Below are 22,126 nucleotides of genomic sequence, written 5' to 3'. Positions count from 1 at the left end.
GTGCCTTGGACGAGGTGACCTCGTCCAAGGCTACAGTTCCCCTGTGCCTTGGACGAGGTCACCTCGTCCAAGGCACAGGGGAAATTGGGGGAGGGCTAGCGCGCCCCCCGTGCACCCCCTCCCCCCCAAGGCGGGGATGGAAGGGGAAGACCTTCCCCTTCCACCCCCGACCCCCCCGGCAATCCGATGACGTCAGCGCCCGCACAGCGCGCCAACGTCATCTAGTGTTGCCGGGCGCGCTGGAAGCCATTTGCTTCCAGCACGCGAGGAGGAAAGGACAAAACAGGTGAGTCCTTTCCGTTTTTGGTGGGTGGCGGGGGGGAAACAGACACAGGGGGAAAGTAAAGGGTTTTTCCTTTCCCCCTGTGCCTGCTTTCACAAGATTCCTGCTCCACGATCGCGGGCAGTGCCCGCAATCGTGGAGCAGGAATCTCCACTAGACCCCAGGGATTTTTTCTATTAGGTTTCTTTTGGGGGCGACCCCTTGGGCAAGGGTCGCCCCCCTGGGGGGCAATTTTTTTTAGTATTTCGCCCCCCCCCCCCCCCGGGGGGCAGATCCACCGATTTTTTGGCGAATCGGCCCCCGGGGGGGGCGAAAACCACTAGACACCAGGGATTTTATTTTGTGTGTGTATTTTGGGGGGAACCCCTTGGGCAAGGGTCGCTCCCCCCAGGGGGCTATTTTTTTAGTATTTCGCCCCCCCCCTGGGGGCAGATCGCCGATTTTTGGGCTGATCTGCCCCCAAGGGGGGGGCGAAATCCACTAGACACCAGGGATTTTGTTTTTATTGTTTATTTTGGGGGCAACCCGTTGGGCAAGGGTCGCTCCCCTGGGGGGCTTTTTTTTTTTTCTGGTTCGCCCCCCCCGATGGCAGACCCGCCATTTTTTGGACGATCTGGCCCCCGGGGGGGTGGAAGCACACTAGGCGCCAGGGATTGGGTGGTGTGTGTTTGGGGGCACCCCTTGGGCAAGGTCGCCCCCCTAAAGTGGGGAAAGTTCGTATTGGCCATCTCTGCCCCTATTTTTGTAGGCCCATCTGCCCCCATGGAGGGCAGAAACCACCAATACGGCAAGGATTTTTTTTTTTGTGTTGTGCTGGGGGTGCCCCCTTTGGGAAGGGTCGCCCCCTAAAGGGGGCACAGAGGTGTCGCCCATTTCTGCCCCCCATGGGGGCAGATTGGCCAATTTTTTTACGCCCATCTACCCCCGAGGGGGGCAGGATCCACTTAGGTACCAGGGACAACTTCTAAGTTCTTGGTGGTGGGGTGTTTGTCAACTGGCAAAGTATTTGTATTTGTGATTATAACAATTTATTTCTTCTTTTGCTTCCTTTGCTGTGGATCTTTGAGGTTTTGGCAGTAGTTGTCCTGCGGTTTGCATAGTTGCATGTTTTAGGTAAGTGAAAGCAATTTACTCCAAAGGAGTATTGTTGACATGCATGAATGACATGTTTGTAGGTGGTGTACTAAATGCAGTATTGTGTGTTTGACATTGTCCTTAGATTTGAGCACAGTGATGTTTGTGTTGTCATATGTCTAATTTTCTTTTTTCTTTTTTCTTTTAAGTGGGATATCATTGGTGATTGCTGTGTCTGTGCAGAGTAGTTGTTTGGTGAGTAACTTTTTCAGGCAAGTGAGTGGTATAATTTTTTGTAGTACATAACTCTTTGTGATAAAGCTACACTTTGTTTATTACTTATTTTAGTGCTAGTTGTTGTTGGCAATCCATTTGTTGTTAGGATCATGGCTAGCCGCAAAGTGACCGCTCAGCAGGTTCTTCGCATGCTCTTTGAGTCGTCTTCAGACCATGATTACGACACTGACTCTGCATCTGAGGCAGAGGAGGAAGCAAGAGATTCTGGAAGTGAGTTTTCTGTCTGAGAGTATTCTTCTGAGGAGGAAGCTACTTTCAGTGCAGAGGAAGGGCCTGTGTTAGAGGAGGACATTGATGTGCCAAGAGTGCAGCAGCCTAGGGCTGAAGGGTTTCCCATTAGAAGACCTGACACCTGGATTGCCCTAAACATGGAGCAGCCACAGTTACCTGCATTTACTGGTCTCCCAGGGTGTAGAGTTAATACGGAAAACTTTTTGCCTGTCCATTTCTTTCACTTGTTTATGGACGATGTATTTTTGGAAGAGATTGTGGAGCAGACAAATGTGTATGCAGAGCAATATTTGCGGGACAACGCTGCCAGACTTAAGCCTCAGTCTAGAGCTACTCAGTGGGTTCCCACATATCTGGAAGAGATGAAAAGGTTTTTAGGTTTGTCTTTTTTGATGGGGTTGATCAGGAAGCCGTCACTGGCTTCTTATTGGTCTACTAGTCCCTTGATGGCAACTGCTATATTTCCTGCAACTATGACACATAATCGGTATTTGCTTCTTCTTCGTATGCTGCATTTTGTAGACAATGATTTAGCCTTGCCACGAGATCACCCTGATTGTGACTGCCTTTTTAAGATTAGGCCTCTCCTTGATCATTTTGTGGATCGGTTTTCAGAGGTCTATGTTCCAGGCAAAGAGATAAGTGTGGACGAGTCTTTGGTCCTTTTCAAGGGGCGTTTAGTTTTTAAGCAGTACATTCCTAGTAAGAGGGCATGGTATGGGATTAAATTGTATCTGCTGTCAGAAAGCAGTACAGGATATGTGTATAATTTCCGGGTCTACACTGGTAGGGATTCCAGTATTGAGCCTCCTGGTTGTCCGGCCACTTTTGGAGTTAGCGAAAAAATAGTGTGGGAACTTGCTAGACGGCTGTTTAACAAAGGTCACCATTTGTACGTAGATAATTTCTACACTGGAGTGCAGTTGGTCAAGGAGTTTTTTAGGGTGGACACTGTTGCTTGTGGCACAATCCGTTCTAACCAGAAAGGCTATCCAAGGGAGCTTGTCTGTAAAAAACTTGAGAGGGGACAGTGCAGTGCCTTGCGGAATAATGAGCTGCTAGCTCTGAAATTTTCAGACAGGAGGGATGTGTACATGCTATCGACCATCCATGATGAGAGTACTTCCCCTGTGGCTGTTTGGGGTCAGGTTGCGGAAGTGCGCAAACCTGCGTGCATTTTGGACTGCAATATGCACATGGGTGGTGTTGATAGAGTAGATCAGAGGTTGGAACCTTACACTGCTCTTCGTAAGTCTTATGTGTGGTATAAAAAGTTGGCCCTACATTCATTTCATTTGGCAACTTTTAATACCTTTATTGTATACAAGGATTGTTCACCTAAGTCAAGGATGACATTTGTTAAATTTCAGGAGTCGGTGATAGAAAGCCTTATTATGGTGGAACCGGCAAGAGTTCCTAGAGTAGAAGTGGTGGAGGATGTGTCTAGATTCAAAGATCGGCACTTTCCAGATCACATTCCTCCCACTCCCAAAAAAGACTTGCCCACAAAGAAATGTAGAGTATTTGCCCGGAGATTAATCCGGAGGGAGAGCCGGATGTACTGCCCCGAATGCCCTTCAAAGCCTGGGCTGTGTGTGCCCGGCTGTTATAGAAGTTACCATACCAAAACAAAAATCTGGGAAATACCGTGAGCGTAAGCTGTCTGTTTTATATTTTCATATGTTTCACGGTTGGCATCTCTGTCATGTATTTAGTTAGAGCTTTTGTGTTTGTAGTTTTGTGCTTATTTTATAATTAGTGGTTTCTTTGTTGTTTATAAACAAAAAAAGTGATGGCGGTGTGCGTGGGGTGGCGCTTGGCTGGCGGTGTACGTGGGGTGGCGCTTGGCTGGCGGTGTGCGTGGGTTGGCGCTTGGCTGGCGGTGTGCTTGGGGTGGCGCTTGGCTGGCGGTGTGCTTGGGGTGGTGCTTGGCTGGCGGTGTGCTTGGGGTGGCGCTTGGCTGGCGGTGTGCGTGGGGTGGTGCTTGGCTGGCGGTGTGCGTGGTGTGGCGCTTGGCTGGCGGTGTGCTTGGGGAGGCGCTTGGCTGGCGGTGTGCTTGGGGAGGAGCTTGGCTGGCGGTGTGCTTGGGGTGGCGCTTGGCTGGCGGTGTGCGTGGGGTGGCGCTTGGTTGGCGGTGTGCTTGGGGTGGCGCTTGGCTGGTGGTGTGCGTGGGGTGGTGCTTGGCTGGCGGTGTGCTTGGGGTGGCGCTTGGCTGGCGGTGTGCGTGGGGTGGCGCTTGGCTGGCGGTGTGCTTGGGGTGGCGCTTGGGTGGCGGTGTGCGTGGGGAGGCGCTTGGCTGGCGGTGCCAGCCAAACGCCAGTCCACACTCCCATCAGCTGGTGTGATTCTTGTATCAGGCATGTGGGCGTATGTAAGTGATGGGCCCTTGAGTGGCGCGGTCTGTCGATGTGAGTGTTGTAATGTGCTGGGCCCGTGGCTGGCGGTGTGAATGGTCTTGTGCGTGTCATGTATGAAAGGTGTGTGAATGGACTGTAAAGCGGTTGGTGCCTTGTCGCGGCTTTACAGCTCACGAGCTGTGAGTCATTGGTTCAGTTTTTTGCCTTTCAGTTATTAGTAGTGCATTTCATTTTTGTGAAATCTCTTGTTAATAAAATTTGATCCACTGAACCATCACTCACCCTCGTGCCAAATCCAACCAGTATGTGTGGTAAAAATTACAAAACCTGCTCCGCTGTAATCAGGCGTCTCAGCACACCTGTGACACGCTAGGTGCCTCGAGTGGGACCCCGATGATGAAGTATGCCACCAACTTGGTTGGTGGGTGAGGGTTCTTCTTCACATAACCTAAGTGCGTTTCTTTTCACAATTTTAGTGTTTGGCACATCACGGACGTATGTGCACATATCAAAATGATATATTACAAAAATACCTGTGTTTGGGGGGGAGGACCCACGTATGTTTTTGGTCCTGGGTGCGGCCTTCATCTAGGGAAACCTACAAAACCCAGACATTTTTTAAAACTAGACACCCCAAGGAGTCCAGGGAGGTGTGGCTTGCGTGGCTCCCCCAACATTTGGATCACTGCTCCAGCACAAAATTCCTACTCCCCAGTTTTCCCCTCAGTCTCCCAAGTAAAATGACACCTCACTTATGTGGGTCCCCAAAGCAGAGTCCGTCTAAAGATGTATAAAAGAATATGCCCTTATAAACTCGCTGTGCTATCCCTTCTATCTCTTCAAGTTTTGGGCCTTATTCTGTTGCAGGCACCCGGCCCACCCACACAAGTGAGGTATCATTTTTGTCGGGAGACTTGGGGGAACGCTGGGTGGAAGGAAATTTGTTGCTCGTCTCAGATTCCAGAACTTTCTGTTACCGAAATGAGAGGAAAGGGTGTTTTTTTAGCAAATTTTGAGGTTTGCAAAGGATTCTGCGTAACAGAACCTGGTCCGAGCCCCACAAGTCACCCCATCTTGGATTCCCCTAGGTCTCTAGTTTTCAAAAATGCACAGGTTTGGTAGGTTTCCCTAGGTGCCGGCTGAGCTACAGGCCAAAATCCACAAGAAGGCACTGTTTTCTTTCAAAAAATGGGATGTGTCCACGTTGCGCTTTGGGGCATTTCCTGTCGCGGGCGCTAGGCCTACCCACACAAGTGAGGTATCATTTTTATCGGGAGACTTGGGGGAACGCTGGGTGGAAGGAAATTTGTGGCTCCTCTCAGATTCCAGAACTTTCTGCCACAGAAATGTGAGGAACATTTGTTTTTTTAGCCAAATTTTGAGTTTTGCAAAGGATTCTGGGTAACAGAACCTGGTCAGAGCCCCACAAGTCACCCCATCTTGGATTCCCCTAGGTCTCTAGTTTTCAGAAATGCACAGGTTTTGTAGGTTTCCCTAGGTGCCGGCTGAGCTAGAGGCCAAAATCTACAGGTAGGCACTTCGCAAAAATCACCTCTGTTTTCTTTCCAAAAATTGGATGTGTCCACGTTGCGCTTTGGGGCGTTTCCTGTCGCGGGTGCTCGGCCTACCCACACAAGTGAGGTATCATTTTTATCGGGAGACTTGGGGGAACGCTGGGTGGAAGGACATTTGTGGCTCCTCTCAGATTCCAGAACTTTCTGCCACAGAAATGTGAGGAACATGTGTTTTTTAGCCAAATTTTGAGTTTTGCAAAGGATTCTGGGTAACAGAACCTGGTCCGAGCCCCACAAGTCACCCCATCTTGGATTCCGCTATGTCTCTAGTTTTCAGAAATGCACAGGTTTTGTAGGTTTCCCTAGGTGCCGGCTGAGCTAGAGGCCAAAATCTACAGGTAGGCACTTCGCAAAAATCAACTCTGTTTTCTTTCAAAAAATTGGATGTGTCCACGTTGCGCTTTGGGGCGTTTCCTGTCGCGGGCGCTAGGCCTACCCACACAAGTGAGGTATCATTTTTATCGGGAGACTTGGGGGAACGCTGGGTGGAAGGAAATTTGTGGCTCCTCTCAGATTCCAGAACTTTCTGCCACAGAAATGTGAGGAACATGTGTTTTTTAGCCAAATTTTGAGGTCTGCAAAGGATTCTGGGTAACAGAACCTGGTCCGAGCCCTGCAAGTCACCCCTCCTTGGATTCCCCTAGGTCTCTAGTTTTCAGAAATGCACAGCTTTTGCAGGTTTCCCAGGTGCCGGCTGAGCTAGAGGCCAAAATCTACAGGTAGGCACTTCGCAAAAATCACCTCTGTTTTCTTTAAAAAAATTGGATGTGTTCATGTTGCGCTTTGGGGCGTTTCCTGACGCGGGCGCTAGGCCTACCCACACAAGTGAGGTATAATTTTTATCGGGAGACTTGGGGGAACGCTGGGTGGAAATTAATTTGTGGCTCCTCTCAGATTCCAGAACTTTCTGCCACAGAAATGTGAGGAACGTGTGTTTTTTAGCCAAATTTTGAGGTTTGCAAAGGATTCTGGGTAACAGAACCTGGTCCGAGCCCCACAAGTCACCCCATCTTGGATTCCCCTAGGTCTCTCGTTTTCAAAAATGCACAGGTTTGGTAGGTTTCCCCAGGTGTCGGCTGAGCCAGAGGCCAAAATCTACAGGTAGGCACTTCGCAAAAAACACCTCTGTTTTCTTTCAAAAATTTGGATGTGTCCACGTTGCGCTTTGGGGCGTTTCCTGTCGCGGGCGCTAGGCCTACCCACACAAGTGAGGTATCATTTTTATCGGGAGACTTGGGGAAACGCTGGGTGGAAGGAAATTTGTGTCTCCTCTCAGATTCCAGAACTTTCTGCCACAGAAATGTGAGGAACATGTGTTTTTTTAACCAAATTTTGAGGTTTGCAAAGGATTCTGGGTAACAGAACCTGGTCCGAGCCCCACAAGTCACCCCATCTTGGATTCCCCTAGGTCTCTAGTTTTCAGAAATGCACAGGTTTGGTAGGTTTCCCTAGGTGCCGGCTGAGCTAGAGGCCAAAATCTACAGGTAGGCACTTTGCAAAAAACACCTCTGTTTTCTTTAAAAAAAATGGGATGTGTCCACATTGCGTTTTGGGGCTTTTCCTGTCGCGGGCGCTAGGCCTACCCAAACAAGTGAGATATCATTTTTATCGGGAGACTTGGGGGAACATAGATTAGCAAAACAAGTGTTATTGCCCCTTGTCTTTCTCTACATTTTTTCCTTCCAAATATAGGACAGTGTGTAAAAAAGACATCTATTTAAGAAATGCCCTGTAATTCACATGCTAGTATGGTCACCCAGGAATTCAGAGATATACAAATAACCACTGCTCCTCAACACCTTATCTTGTGCCCTTTTTGTAAATACAAAGGTTTTCTTGATAGCAATTTTTTACTCTTTATATTTCAGCAAATGAATTGCTGTATACCCGGTATAGAATGAAAACGCACTGCAGGGTGCAGCTCATTTATTGGCTCTGGGTTCCTTGGGTTCTTGATGAACCTACAAGCTCTATATATCCCCGCAACCAGAGGAGTCCGGCAGACGTAATGGTATATTGCTTTCGATAATCTGACATTGCAGGGAAAAGTTACAGAGTAAAACGTAGAGAAAAATTGATGTTTTTTTCACCTCAATTTCAATATTTTTCTTTTTCAGTTGTTATTTTCTGTAGGAAACCCTTGTAGGATCTACACAAATGACCCCTTGCTGAATTCAGAATTATGTCTACTTTTCAGAAATGTTTAGGTTTCTGGGATCCAGCATTGGTTTCATGCCCATTTCTGTCACTGCTTGGAAGGATGCTGAAAGCACAACAAATTGCAAAAATGTGGTATATCCCAGTTAAATGCCAAAATTGTGTTGAAAACGTGGGTTTTCTGATTCAAGTCTGCCTGTTCCTGAAATCTGGGAAGCTGCTGAGTTTAGCACCGCAAACCCTTTGCTGATGCCATTTTCAGGGGAAAAACCACAAGCCTTCTTCTGCAGCCACTTTTTCCAATTTTTGGGGAAAAAACTAAATTTTCACTGTATTTTGGCTAATTTCTTGGCCTCCTTCAGGGGAACCCACAAAGTCTGGGTACCTCTAGAATCCCTAGGATGTTGGAAAAAAAGGACGCAAATTTGGCTTGGTTAGCTTATGTGGACAAAAAGTTATGAGGGCCTAAGCGCAAACTGCCCCAAATAGGCAAAAAAAGGCCTGGCACAGGAGGGGGAAAAGGCCTGGCAGCGAAGGGGTTAAAGGTGGGAGTTTTTAAACATGAACTAAGAAATGTTTCTGTCCCACTTTTTTTATTAAAACATTGCTATTACTGAACCAAAAGCCAAGCCAACGATTGTGTGTACCCAATATGTAGCCTAGATTCTAATTATAGATGGAACACTTTTATAGCCTAGTAAATCAATGACAAGAGTTGTTTTCTTTCATAGTCACATATTTGAAGATGCCCTCATTTGCAAAGATAAACAAAAAAGAGGATCAGTTTAGCGTTTGGCAATTCTTTAAGCTAAACATTTAATTTTTGTTGTAGTTATATATACCAAATTTGAGCAGAGAGTATTGGAGGGCTTTACCTGAGCATTGAGACTGAAACCTGTTTCCAAAGTCAGCAACTCTTCTAATATTAACACATCTTCACCCTCTTACTGCAGTGTGAAACAGAATCATACATGTGTTTATTTCACACTGTCTGCTGCAGTATCTTGAAACACTCACACTAATAGAAGCAGTCCCTTTCTTTTTGATAGCTTTGCTTGGCCTCTTGGTATGCCGCCTGTGAACAGAGAAAAGAGGATTTTTCACACCTTTCTTTTGCTTTAGGACTTGGGAGTGGCAAGCATGCTCCCAGAGAGAGTCTGGAAACCATGTACAAGCTACAGGGAACATAGGTGATTAGTACAATATGGAATTATGGCCCTCATTACGACCCTGGTGGTCGGTGATAAATTGGCTGTAATACCGCCAACAGGCTGGATGTAACTACCGCCAAATTATGACCATGGCGGTGATATCTCCAAAAGACAGCCAATGTACCACACTGACCGTCAGGGCGGAAACAACAGTCACCACGGCGGTGGCCGCCTACAGCCAGCCGGAAGACAAAGTTATGCCCACCATATTATGACATGGCAATCCACCACCTTTTCCGGGGTGGTACCAATACCTTCAGAAGCCTGGTGGAAACAAAGCTCAGACGTCAAAGGACTCAGCATTGGAGACACAGGGAAGAACCAAGCCACCATGGAACTGGAACTGCAAGTATTCCCGATGATCTTCTACGTTATGCTACACCACGAACACCAACGCCGGCGAAGACAATGAAGGTGAGTACAGCCACATAGCACACAAGGGAGGGGGGAGGAAAACGACAGTAACACACACACGCACAACATACACCCCATACACACCCACCGTACACACAACCAGCTGCACAAGAAAAGCAATTTATCCCCGTAAATTGGCTGAATAATGCAAGGACAACAGGACTTGATGAAAGTGATTGCAATCAGATCAACATTAAAATTAATAATTCGATTTGGCAATGCGACAGATATGTACAAATGTACAAAAAAGGGACACTGCCCAGTCCTCAGTTCAGAGGGGCCACATGGACACAGGGCAAAATCCAAGGCCCCACTTGTTCCCTGCACCATTACAGAGAGAACACTGCAGAGGCATCAGTTGGCAAATGGGCAGGCACCTCAGAGGGAGCGGGCCACCTATGCTGGATGCGGAAACTAGACCACTGGTTCTGGAGTGGGCAACATGCACATTGCTTGGTCTTGGGGAGTGCAAGGCCATAGTCTCTCAAGTGGGTGACTTGCCCACTGGTTCTGTAGGGGGCAACATGCCCTGTGCTTGGTCCTGGGTAGTGATGGGCCACAGTTTCTGGAGTGGGTGGCTTGTCCACTGCTTCTGGTGGGGACAGGCCACACAGCAGCCCATGGAGGCTTTATCATATGGCGTCCACCAGCGGTGTTGGCTGCACTGTGATGGTGGTGGTAGTGGGAGGCTCCTGCTCAGCCCCTGCACCCTCTGATGGCTGCACTGTGGTGGTGGTAGTAGTGGGAGGCTCCTGCTCAGCCCCTTCACCCTCCGATGGCTGCCCTGTGGTAGTGGTGATAGTGGGAGGCTCCTACCCAGCCCCTGCACTAACTGATGGCTGCACAACCACGGCTGGTGGTGGGGCTTCTGTGACAGCTGCTGGTGCAGGCTCCTTCCCCTTTCTGCTGGCTGTTGCAGGCTCCTTCCCCTTTCTGCTGGCTGGTGCAGGCTCCTTCCCCTTTTTGATGGCTGGTGCCTGCTCCTTCCCCTTTGTACTGGCTGGTGCAGGCTCCTTCCCCTTCAGTATTTGTGGCCTCGAATCCTTTCCAACACAAGTAGGTGCTGATGGAACTGGGCCTGTGGACTGTTTAGCTGAGGTGCTTGGCTGGGTTCTTGATACCCTGGCCATGTGTGCAGGACGGGGGAAGGGTAGGGAAGAGGTCAATGGTAGATAGGAAAAGCTTTTTAGGGACATTAGGGAGGGAAGAGGGAGATTAAATGGGAGTGGAGGATGAGGGAGTGGTTGTTGGAGATGTTTGTCTGCTGGATTTTGGGTGTAGGTGGATGGGTTGTATGCTGTTGTGAGGTGGATGTCTGTTGGGTGTCTGAGTGCTTGTGTTTGTGTACTTTAGGAGGGGGGGACAGACACAGTGGGAGAGGTCACTGGGGACGTGTGCAGGGATGTTGTGGAGGTGTCTGCCAGTGGATGATGATGTAGTGCATGCAGGTGTGAGTGTGGACGTAACTGGGTGGGAGGTGGAGGAGGGGGAGGAGGGGGAGGAGGGGGAGACATTGGAAATAGTGGATGCTGTTGTGTCTGCAACTGAATGATGTTTGTGTGAGTGCCTGTGGGATGAAGTGTAGTGCTTGTGTTTACCTATGACACCTTTGAGTGGTGTTCTGTGTGCATGCTCTTCTGGCTGTATGCTTGGAATGAGTTGGGGTTGAGGAGAAGGGGACTGTGAAGTGGTAGTTGGAGGGCGGAGGGTAGAAACAGAGACAATGGCTGCCATCAGAGAGGAGGCCAGAGCCTGGATCGATCTCTGATGAGCCGCCAATCCACTGTGAATGTCCTCCATGAGTATATTAGATTGCTGCATCTGGTCTGCCAGCCCCTGGATGACATTCACAATAGTTGATTGCCCTACTGAGATGGATCTCAGGAGGTCAATAGCCTCCTCACTCAGGGCAGCAGGGCTCACTGGGGCAGGGCCTGAGGTGCCTGAGGCAAAGAAGATGCCCACCCTCCTGGGTGAGTGGGCACGGGCAACTCGCTAAGGGGCTGCTGGGAAGGTGAGGCTGGTATGGGGGTGGCGGCTGTACCTGTAGCTGGGGTGGTCACAGAGGTGTCCACCACAAAGAGGGAGCTCACATCGGAGGAGGCAAAAGAGTCTGTATTGTCCGCTCCAGTCTCTGTCATGGTGCTCCCCCGCCCTCTGTCCCAATGGTGCCCTCAGTGTTGCTGGACTCTGCCTCCTGGGTCCTGTGGGATGCAGCTCCCTCCGTCGCCGGTGTCTCTGCTCCTCCGTCAGATGATGCTAATGCACATAAGGACAGGATGACAAAACAAGAAAGGGGGAGAGAGAGAGACAAAGGATACACTGGGTCAATGAATGCACCAACACCTCAGTTGGCGTACACAGCACCCTCACACACAGCGGACAGGCCTACGCACTATGCATTGCACTATCAGTGATATTGCTAGACACCAAAGCAGGAGGAGGTTCACACCGCCAACTGCAGCACACCTTGTACCCACGCAGCCCTGACTAGTAGTGGATGCTAACAAGCTAGGTAGGCAGTATTTCCCCTTAAGGCCCTTAGCCACTAGAGGACCTACGCTGCTATGTCTGGCCTGGCATAAGAGCACCCACTGACTCACAACGACCACCCAGATGCCACCCCTCCAGCCATTTCCTTCAATGATGGCCACTGTACTCACCCCCTTGTGGCTGCTGTGTTGCCCTCAAGTGCCCATCCAGCTCTGGATAGGCCATCGCCTGTATGTGGGCCATCAGGAGGGGTCAGGGTTTGACGGGCAACCCTTCCTTGTTGGAAGGCCATCCCCAACTGAGTCTACGCAGTCTTCTGTGCCCAGCATTTCAGGTCCTCCCACCGTTTGCGATAGTGGGTGTCTGCCATAGACCCCCAGGATCCCCACCTCCTTGGTGATGGCACGCCATATACCCCTCTTTTGATGGGTTCTGACATGCAGAGGCAATATAAACAGGAGAAAACCATTAGACAAACAGTCCATCCAGTAACACAAATGTCCCACCATACCTGTTTCCAGCACTATTGGCACAAACATAGCCCAGCACTCAATTTGTACTTAGCCAGGAGGACATCCCTCCCCCTTACACGATGCCTTCACACACACCTCCATACATTCATGCCACATGCATTGTGCTCACAGTGTACTCACCTGTTGGTCTGGAGGCCCATACAGCAGTCCGTACTGGAGTAGGACCCCATCCACCGGTCTATCCAACTCCTCAGAAGTGAAGGCTGGGGCCCTTTCCCTGGTCACACGGGCCATGGTAGGTTCCAGACACATGTCACAGCAGCACTTGCAGTGTAGGTCCTTTCCTATAGAGGGTCAGGAAACAAGTGAGGTATCAGATAGAAAATGCCAGTCACGTCTGCGGCGGTGCATACCGTCACTACCGGCGTAGATCACCATTCGCCACTGTACCCCATAGGGCCCAATATTAACCAATGATGAATTGCACAGCGGTTCACGACCACCTTCCACCACAGCGCACAATGTCAGGGGCATTACCTCACTTCCACCTGTCCCTCCACACAGGACAGGCGGATGCCATTTCAGGGGGGGCAGGCTATGGAATAATGCTGCATCACAGGAGAAATAGGCATATACTGGACATATTACATTGACCCATTACATGTTTACAGATTGCAGACTACTGTTGTGGCTCCATTCTTAGGGTTTGTGACAGGTTCCTCACTCTTTTGTCCCTTAGATTCCTACCACTGTGGATGAATAGGAGATGGAGACATACCCCAGTGTACAGACCCCTGGTGGACTTGGCTTCACTGGAGGACAGGCACATAATACTCACCTATAGACTGGACAGGGCCACAATCACAAACCTGTATGCCCAAATGGAGCCTGACCTGATATCTGATATCCGTCATCCAGCTGGGATCCCCCCTCTTGTGCAAGTCCTATCTGTGCTCCATTTCTTGGCAACTGGTTCTTTCCAAGTGACAGTGGGCTTGGCAGCAGGAATGTCACAGCCAATGTTCTCAATAGTGCTGACAACAGTGTTGTCTGCCCTGATTAAACACATGTGCAGCTACATTGTTTTCCCCCAGGTGGAGGATTTGGCCACTATGAAGGCTGAGTTTTATGCAATGGGACATATCCCCAATATAATTGGGGTGATTGATGGAATACAGTTGCCCCCCCCGCCAGAATGAACAGCTGTTCTGGAATCATAAAAGTTCCCACTCTATGAATGTGCAGATGGTGTGCTTGGCAACCCAGTATATCTCCCACGTCAATGCTAAGTATCCTGGGTCGGTACATGATGCCATTGTCCTGAGAAATAGCAGCATCCCAAATGTAATGGCCCAACCACAGAGGCACAGGCTGTGGATAACAGGTGAGCACTGGTTCCCACCCAGTAAATGATGGTGTATGTCTATGGTGTTGGCCATATAGGATAGTGTGTGGCTAAATGTTGTCCCTCAATATTTACAGGTGACTCTGGTTACCCAAACCTATCATGGCTGCTGATCCCTGTGAGAAATGCCAAGACAAGGGCAGAAGAACATTATAATGATGCACATGGGCGAACCTGAAGGATAATTGAGGGAACCTTTGGCCTCTTGAAGGCCAGGTTCTGGTGCCTCCATCTGACAGGTGGAGGATCTCTGTGCTACTCACCCCAGAAGGTCTGCCAGATAGTAGTGGCATGTGGCATACTGCACAACCTGGCCCTCAGATGCCATGTCCCTTTTCTGCAGGAGGTGGAGACTGGAGATGCCCCTATGGCAGCAGTGGACCCTGTGGACAACTGTAATCCGTCAGTACTTCCAATGACACATAGGTGTACAGTGTAACTTTACATTTCAATGACTTTGGTTGTATTCTGTGTGGCATTGACATGTTGGTATTTCCCACTTCTATGCCCACTTACTGTTCCCTCTGGCTATTCATTTTGCAGATGTTGGTGATTTGACAGATACCCCTGGTGTGCTCACAAAAGCCAGCTATAGGTCATTAAGTATATGCTTTCTATTTACAATTCATTTGCACTAGTGGGACACAAGGGGGACAATCAGGAGAGTCTAATTTCTTGGCTGGGGTCCTGGCAAGTATCTCTGGGTTCTGTCTGGATCACAGGGAACGTTTGCGGGGTGGTTCACATTATGCAGGGGGAGGTGTGCTGGTGGCCTATGAGTCCTGTGGCGGGGCCTCCTAACCACTAGCGGCAGCGGAAGTGGAAGGCTGTTCCAATGACTGGCTAGTGGCAGGGGCCCACTGGTGTGAGACTGCCTCCCTCATAATGTTGGCCATGTCTGCCAGCACCCCTGCTATGGAGCTCAGGGTGTTGTTGATTGCCTGCAAGTCCTCCCTGATCCCCTTGTACTGTCCAGCCTTCAGCCGCCTGTTCTCCTGCACATTGTCTAGGATCTAGGAATGTTGGTAGGCTCCCAGGATCTCAGAGAGTGCCTCCTGGAGAGTCGGTTCCCTGGGCCTGTCCTCCCCCTGGCACACAGCAGTCCCCCCAGTGTCTCTGTTGGCCTGTGCCTCTGTCACCTGAACAGTGTGCCACTGCCACTGACCCCAGGTCCCTGATTGACTTGGGTGCGAGGTGTAGCCTGGGGTCCCTGTACAGGTGAAAACATGGCTGATTGATGTGTCCTTGGGACGGAGGTTTGGGTATGCTGGATGGGTGCTGTGGTGTTGTTTCCTGACGGGGGAGGCTCTGTGGTGGTCTCTGACTGGGCTTGGGTAACCGGCTGTCCAGTGGTCCCTGATGGGCCAGGTAGATCTTCCAGATCCTGAAGACCAGAGTTACTGTCATCACTGTGGGCCTCTTCTGTTGGGGGGCTAGATAGTGCTGGCACCTCTCCTCCGGTGACATTGGCTGGGGTACCTGTGGGGATGTAAGTGATGTGTTATGGTTAATGTGTATTACATATTGTACATCCCTGGCTTCCCATCCATGGTTGTTGTTGTCCTGCCAGCTTTTACTTTTTTATGTTGGTGTATGGTCAGATTGTTAGTTATCTATGCTGTGTCCATGCAGGGCAGTGAGAGGTGTCCATGCATTGGTACAGCATGCAGGGCTTGGCATTGGGATTAGTGAGATGTGATGGTGGGGTGTATGGGATGTAGTGGATTGATGGGAGTGAGGGTGAGGATGAGGGTATGTGATTGCATGCAGGTATGGGGGTGATAATAGTAGAGAGTTGACTTACCAAAGTCCAGTCCTCCTCTGACTCCGGCCAGGCCCTCAGGATGCAGTATTTCCAAGACTTGCCCCTCCTATGCTGTGAGTTGTGGGGGAGGAGGTGTGGGTCCACCGCCAGTCCTCTGTATAGCGAGCTGGTGTCTAGCTGCTATGGAACGTACCTTCCCCAGTAGGTCGTTCCACCTCTTCCTGATGTCGTCCCTTGTTCTGGGGTACTATCCCACAGTGTTGATCCTGTCCACAATTCTCCGCCATAGCTCCATCTTCCTGACTATTAATATCTGCTGCACCTGTGCTCCAAATAACAGTAGATCTACCTTGACAATTTCCTCCACCATGACTCTTAACTCCTCCTCAGTGATTCTGGGGTGCCTTTGTGGTGCATGGGTGTTATGTGATGTGTGTTGGTGAGGGTGTATTGGGTTATATGTTGGGGTGTGTGAAGTGGGGTGCATGAATGATGCACGGGTGCATGTGGTGTGTGTATATAGTTGTGTCAGTGGTCTTGGTGTCAGTCTCGTGCCAATGAATTGTAATCATAAAGGGTTGTGGGTAATGTGGGTGTGTGTTTTTTATAGTGGTGAGGGTGTGTGGGTGTGGTGTGTGTATGGGTGTCAGGTGTGTGTTATTTGAATTGTCCAATGTGGTGCTATTTTGCCTGTGGGTGTCCATTGTGAGCACAGCAGTATGTACCGCCAATGGTTTACCGCCATTGAATGTCCGTCATGGTGATTCATGGGTCATAATGTGACGGGCGTTGTTCTGTTGGCGTAACGGTGTGGGTTTTGATACCGCCAGTTTATCACTGACCTTTGGTCTAGAGGATTTGTGTTTGTGGCTGAATTCTCTTGGATTGGTGTGTGTGTGTCATAATATGGTGAACGGATATCCGCTGCCGCAGCAGTAAGTTGGCAGCCGTCAGCGCAGCGGTAAGTGGGATTTACCTTCATGGTCATAATGAGGGCCTATATGAGTTACACCCACCCTTAGTTTTTATACAGGGTGGAATTCTGTTTTTCATGTTGCTTTCTTTCAATTTGAAGTATTTCGTTGAGTGTGCAACCAGTTCCTTTGGCATAAGCATATATATTTTCACTGAACAAAAACAAAGGTTAAATAGATGTTATAGTTAGGTAAATATCTCAGTGACAACATTTAACATTTAAAAATAAAAAACACAGAAAATCCCCAGTTCTATTTAGCAGAGCTAACTTGAACTTGGGCCTCGCCATGCACTGCTTATTGCCTCACATATTGTATCACTCATGGCATGTATTATGATATCATTGATGACATCACTGGTAATATCTCAAATGTTCCTGCCAGGCGGAAGCAAACACGTTTACCTGCCCACGCTAGTGTGGGCAGAGAAAAAAATACTTTTTCCCTGGGATGGGCTCCCAGGGAAATAGTAAGTGAGTCTGCCCAGGAAATGGAATCCCTGAGGACTTACTAAGACTCAGAAAACCTAACAAGGCTTGGTAGGTGGGCCACATGGCCCTCCTCTTCTTTATAATGACATGTGACCCAGTGGTATGGGGGTCTCCAAGGCCTAATAAGGCTCAGGGAGGCAGGAATGATTTCCCCTTCCCCATTTTAATGCCATGTGGCCCCTTGGGATGCAACTCACTGGGCCATTTTTGGCTCGGCAAGGCTGGCTGCCTAAGGCAGTGGTTGACCACAAGACCTGACAGCGTGGAGTTGGCTTCCAGTGGACAACCCCTGCTGTGCACGACTAAAGTGTGCAGTGCAGCATGGAATTGGCTGCCTATACACGGTCAAAGGCTATCACCATATGGGGTTGGCTGCCTGTGGGGGATTGGATGTTGGGCTCATAGCCAACTCCCCATTGCACATGGCCGAAGGACGTGCATTGCATGTGGTTGCCTGTTGGTGAGAAGTTGGGTGCATGGCCTGCCCATAGGCCAGGCTCTGTGACCAACCCCCTCTGTGCACATCCCAATCTGTGTAAGGTGTGGGCATGGCTGCCAGCAGGGGGTGGATGCTGAGCCTAAAATTATAATAAACAAATAAAAAAGCATGCAATATCAAACAATCTTGCGATTTGTGAACAAGGGATTACATGATGTTGTCAACATATATTTTGTTAAATGAATGGAGAAGCGCTGAGAAAAGAGGAGTGATGAATGTGGAAGATGGACAAAACCTTGGTGTCCAAAATGCACACAGGTTGCATTCCAATGTTTGTTGCCGATAAAAGAGGCCCATAGGAGGGTGTTAAAAGAAGACAAATTCAGATAGATTCCTCATGAATTATACTGTATAAATTCAATAGAGTGCTACAGTTGTGTTCAATAGGAGGCCTCTTGTTTCAGTGGCTCTGATGTTTTCCCCAGTATAATGGATTTGCCACACATAGTTTGCATATTTTTCAAAAAAGGTTATTTCTTGCTTAGATGGAAAACATAATCCTGCCAGGCAATCTGTTGTGTAATGCAGCATAATTTGCATTTTTTAGCCACATACCTTTAAAAGCCCACTGCATAATGTGGTTGTATGTGCATATGTATATTTTAGCGACACAGTCACTCCTTTTTGATAATGTTTGGATAAGGTTGGTGCCTTACTCTATAGAAAGTCAGATTTAGGGCTCTTTAATAAGTTTGACTCTATTTGACTAATATGAGGTAGAAAGCAGTGTTAAAACTCATTTTATTACTTAAAAGAACTTAAACTTAGCTATAACTTATGCCTCACTCAGCACTACTTATGTTATGATCTTGCATATTAACATTCAAAGTTTTTCTGGGGAGATTAACTGAACCACTGATCTATTTTTTTTATCTTCATTATTTCTTACATCAGCACCCAAGGGAAAGAAGATGGCTTCAGAGGTGGGTCAGGGAGTGCCACCACCAGTGCAGCGGCTAACAAATCTGCTGGCCTCAGTGAGTCCTTTTGCTAATATTATTAATATTTCCCTAACTCTTATCTCTCCCCATTTACAATAATTGTCTTTTTTTTTACTGTGCCTGTCTCCCTTTTTTAACTCCTCTGATGTTTGTTAAATTCTTGCTATGCCTGCATTATCATAGTTTTTTTCTGTATCTCATTTTTCTGTAGTTGACTTCCTCCTGTCTGTACTAGTCTGTAGCTTTCTTCAGCTTTGTTAGTACGCTGTTTCCCCCTGTTATATATCTTGTGGACTGGTACTGTTAAACTAAGAGAACAGATTTTAGGACAGGTACTCCGCTGTTAAGATTGCATGCCCAAGTAAGTAATTCTGTGCATGTTTGTTGAAAAGGCTTTTTTTTTCTTGCTCATGCTCTTTTTCTTGCTCATGCACAAGGCGGTGGCCATAGTCATGGTGGACTCCCCCCAATGTTGCGATGTATATATTATCATTCATTAATGTCCTTCATTGACCAATTATTCCACCCCTTCAGTGCACTTTAATGACACAGGGTCTACTTAGGAGCTTGGTGGATGGGCTGTTCATTCTGACAAACTTCCAACAGGGTGGCTATCGCCTTCATGGTACCCACCCTGCTGGAGCAATTAAGAGTTTCCCGCTAGGTCTGTGGGCAGAAACCTCAATTTCCGCCCACCGGCCTAGCTTGAGACAGACTACAGCATTGTCCCCGGCTTGTAATCAGCCAATGGCATTGCTGTAGTCTGCAGGGTGCACCAGCACCCTCGCATTGCTATTGTCCTGGGCAGGGCCCCCTGCACCTTTTCTCTGACAGCCTTTTCATGGCACTATTACCGCTGTCGCGTAGGCTCTCATTATTCTAATGAGACTTCGGATTTTGAGCAGCAAGATCGTCCACAGTGTGGGAGACTGAGTCTGACCCACTGTGGGTGACACCTGTCACTCTAAATCCGGGTTTTGCTCCGGCTAGCTAGCAGTGCCTCATCCCTACCAGGGGATAGGGATGATTGGGCAGCCGAGCGCATGACATATTAAGCTTCTCAGGGAAGTCGTGGTCACTCAGGTCGCATCCGGTTCTCTCATTTACAATTCAGTCTCATATATAAATGAAAAACAGAAGCAGTATATGTTTTAATGATTGGCTTAATAAAATGACTGCATCTTAGATAGCAAAGCGTGAGCTGCAATAACCAGGACGACACAACGTGACAGTATTAAAACGGTGACGAGAAGAGTGAAGCATAAGAATAACGCTATTGTCACTATGTTCAATGGACTATTTCCTATCTAAGTCATAATCTGAGCATAGCATGTTAAGCTCTAACTCTGCCTTTCAAGTTCCCCCGGGGAGACATCAACCCTCATACCTGAGCAAAGGCATGTGGTATGCGATAGCATCTGTAGCAAAACATTCAGCAGTCAGCATACAGTCGTGGTTCCATGGCTGGAATCTCCCTCTTAACGTGTAATGGGACTAGGAAGTGTTTTTATAATAACACAGCTGATGTTCTGAGAAAATGTCCCTACATAAGGATGTGTATTGTCCACGAATGTTGGAGACTAAACCTCTACCACGTTCACCGGCAATGTACCAAACTGTAGCTTTGAATGAAGCACAGAATGATCAAGAATGTCTTGTTTGAGAACACAGTGCTAGGCTAAGCAAAAACAGATAGATAAATGAAAATAAAACAAGACCGTAAAAATGGTTATTGTAAGAATAATAATGCAAAGCCGAATAAAATATATCTAGATTAAGGTGCACAGCGGCCTAGTGTGTTAAAATAACGTGCATGGAAGTATAACTAAAATGGCTACACAACACCGCCATGAAAAGGCTGGTGGAGAACAAGATTGCAATCCGCATTGTAGAGCTGCATACAGCATTGCCCTGGCAAATTAAGATCTCTGCCACCGCCGGGCTCAATGGATCATAGATCCTGGCAGTGCTAGCAGTTCCCTGTTAGCGCAGGTTTGGGTCATAAAGTATAGCGCCGGCTAGCGCCATTCCATGATGCCGGCCGGGCACCAAATTTATGGAATGGCACTAGCTAGTGCTAAGGCCCTGTTAGGGTCCTTATAAAGGATGCTAACAGGGCCAGGAAGGGGTAGGGGGAACCGGGGCTTGTGCGCCACATTATGGCTCTACACTCTTTAGAGGCAAAGAAATTGCCTCTAGGCAGTGTAGCGCCATTTTCTGGTGCACAAGCCCCATGAACATGACTAAGACAGGAGCCATGCCCGCCACTGCAATGGCCATGCCCAGGGGACAAATGTCCCCTGGGCATGGCCATTGGGGCCAGTGTCGTGCAGGGTCCCCAAGTCAGGTTACCCGAGCGGTGTTTGGCAAAAAAAATACAAATACTCATCGAGACTTACCTTGGATGGGTCCCCCATCCTTAAGTGACCTCCTGGTGTGGGTAGGGGTGGGTGGGGGTGTCCCTGGAGACAGGGAAGGGCACCTGTGGGCAATTTCCATGGTCTGTGACCATGGAAATCTGCCTACAGGTCCCCTTACGCCTGCCCAGACCCAGGCATTAAATAATGGCGCTAAGCAAGCTTAGCACCATTATTTAAGGTCCTCATTCCCCTGTGCTGGATTTTAGCACGGGGGATAAATATGGCACAAAGGCCATATTGTCCTTTTCTGGACGGGAACGCCGACCTTGCATCTCATTGAAGCAAGGTAGGTTTTCCCTCCAGAAAACTACGTTAACTCCATCACTTTGGTGCCAAAGTATAAATATGGAGTTAGGTTTGCGCTGAATTAGCATAAAAAAAATGATGCTAATTCAGCGCAAACCAAGTATAAATATGGGCCTAAATGTTACACATCTATGCTGCATGACATGTTACCATCTATCCTCTGTGCCCAGGTACCATGCAAGGGTGAGGAGGAGGAATGCACCAGTGTACAGGCCTCTAGTAGACCTTGCCACCCTGGAGGAGCGTCTCATCATCCAGACCTATCGTCTGAACCGTGTGACCATAATGGAGCTAGGGGCCCAGTTTGAGCCGGATCTGTTGCCTGCCACACGCAATCCCACTGCCATCCATCTCATAATGCAGATGTTGTCATTACTCCACTACCTTGCCTCAGGCTCCTTCCAGGTCACAGTGGGACTCACAAGTGGGATGTTGCAGCCCATGTTCAGCAACACCCTGAGGGATGTACTGATACACATACGGCCAGCTACATCCGGTTCCCCCAACGTGCAGATTTGCCCAGTGTCAAAGCTGCGTTCTATGCTGTGGCACACGTTCCACATGTCATTGGTGCCATTGATGGCACCCTCATTACCCTGGTGCCACCCAGGAGCAATGAAGAGTTTTATAGAAAATGCAAAAGCTTTCATTCAATCAATGTGTAGGTGGTTTGTCTCGCGGACCAGTACATCTCCTAGGTAATGGCCAAGTACCCAGGCTCTGGCCATGATTCCTACACCCTGCGGAACAGCACCATCCTA

Source organism: Pleurodeles waltl, chromosome 3_1, assembly GCF_031143425.1.
Source record: "Pleurodeles waltl isolate 20211129_DDA chromosome 3_1, aPleWal1.hap1.20221129, whole genome shotgun sequence".
In the NCBI taxonomy this organism is placed as follows: Eukaryota; Metazoa; Chordata; class Amphibia; order Caudata; family Salamandridae; genus Pleurodeles; species Pleurodeles waltl.
Note: the sequence above shows the minus strand (reverse complement) of the source record.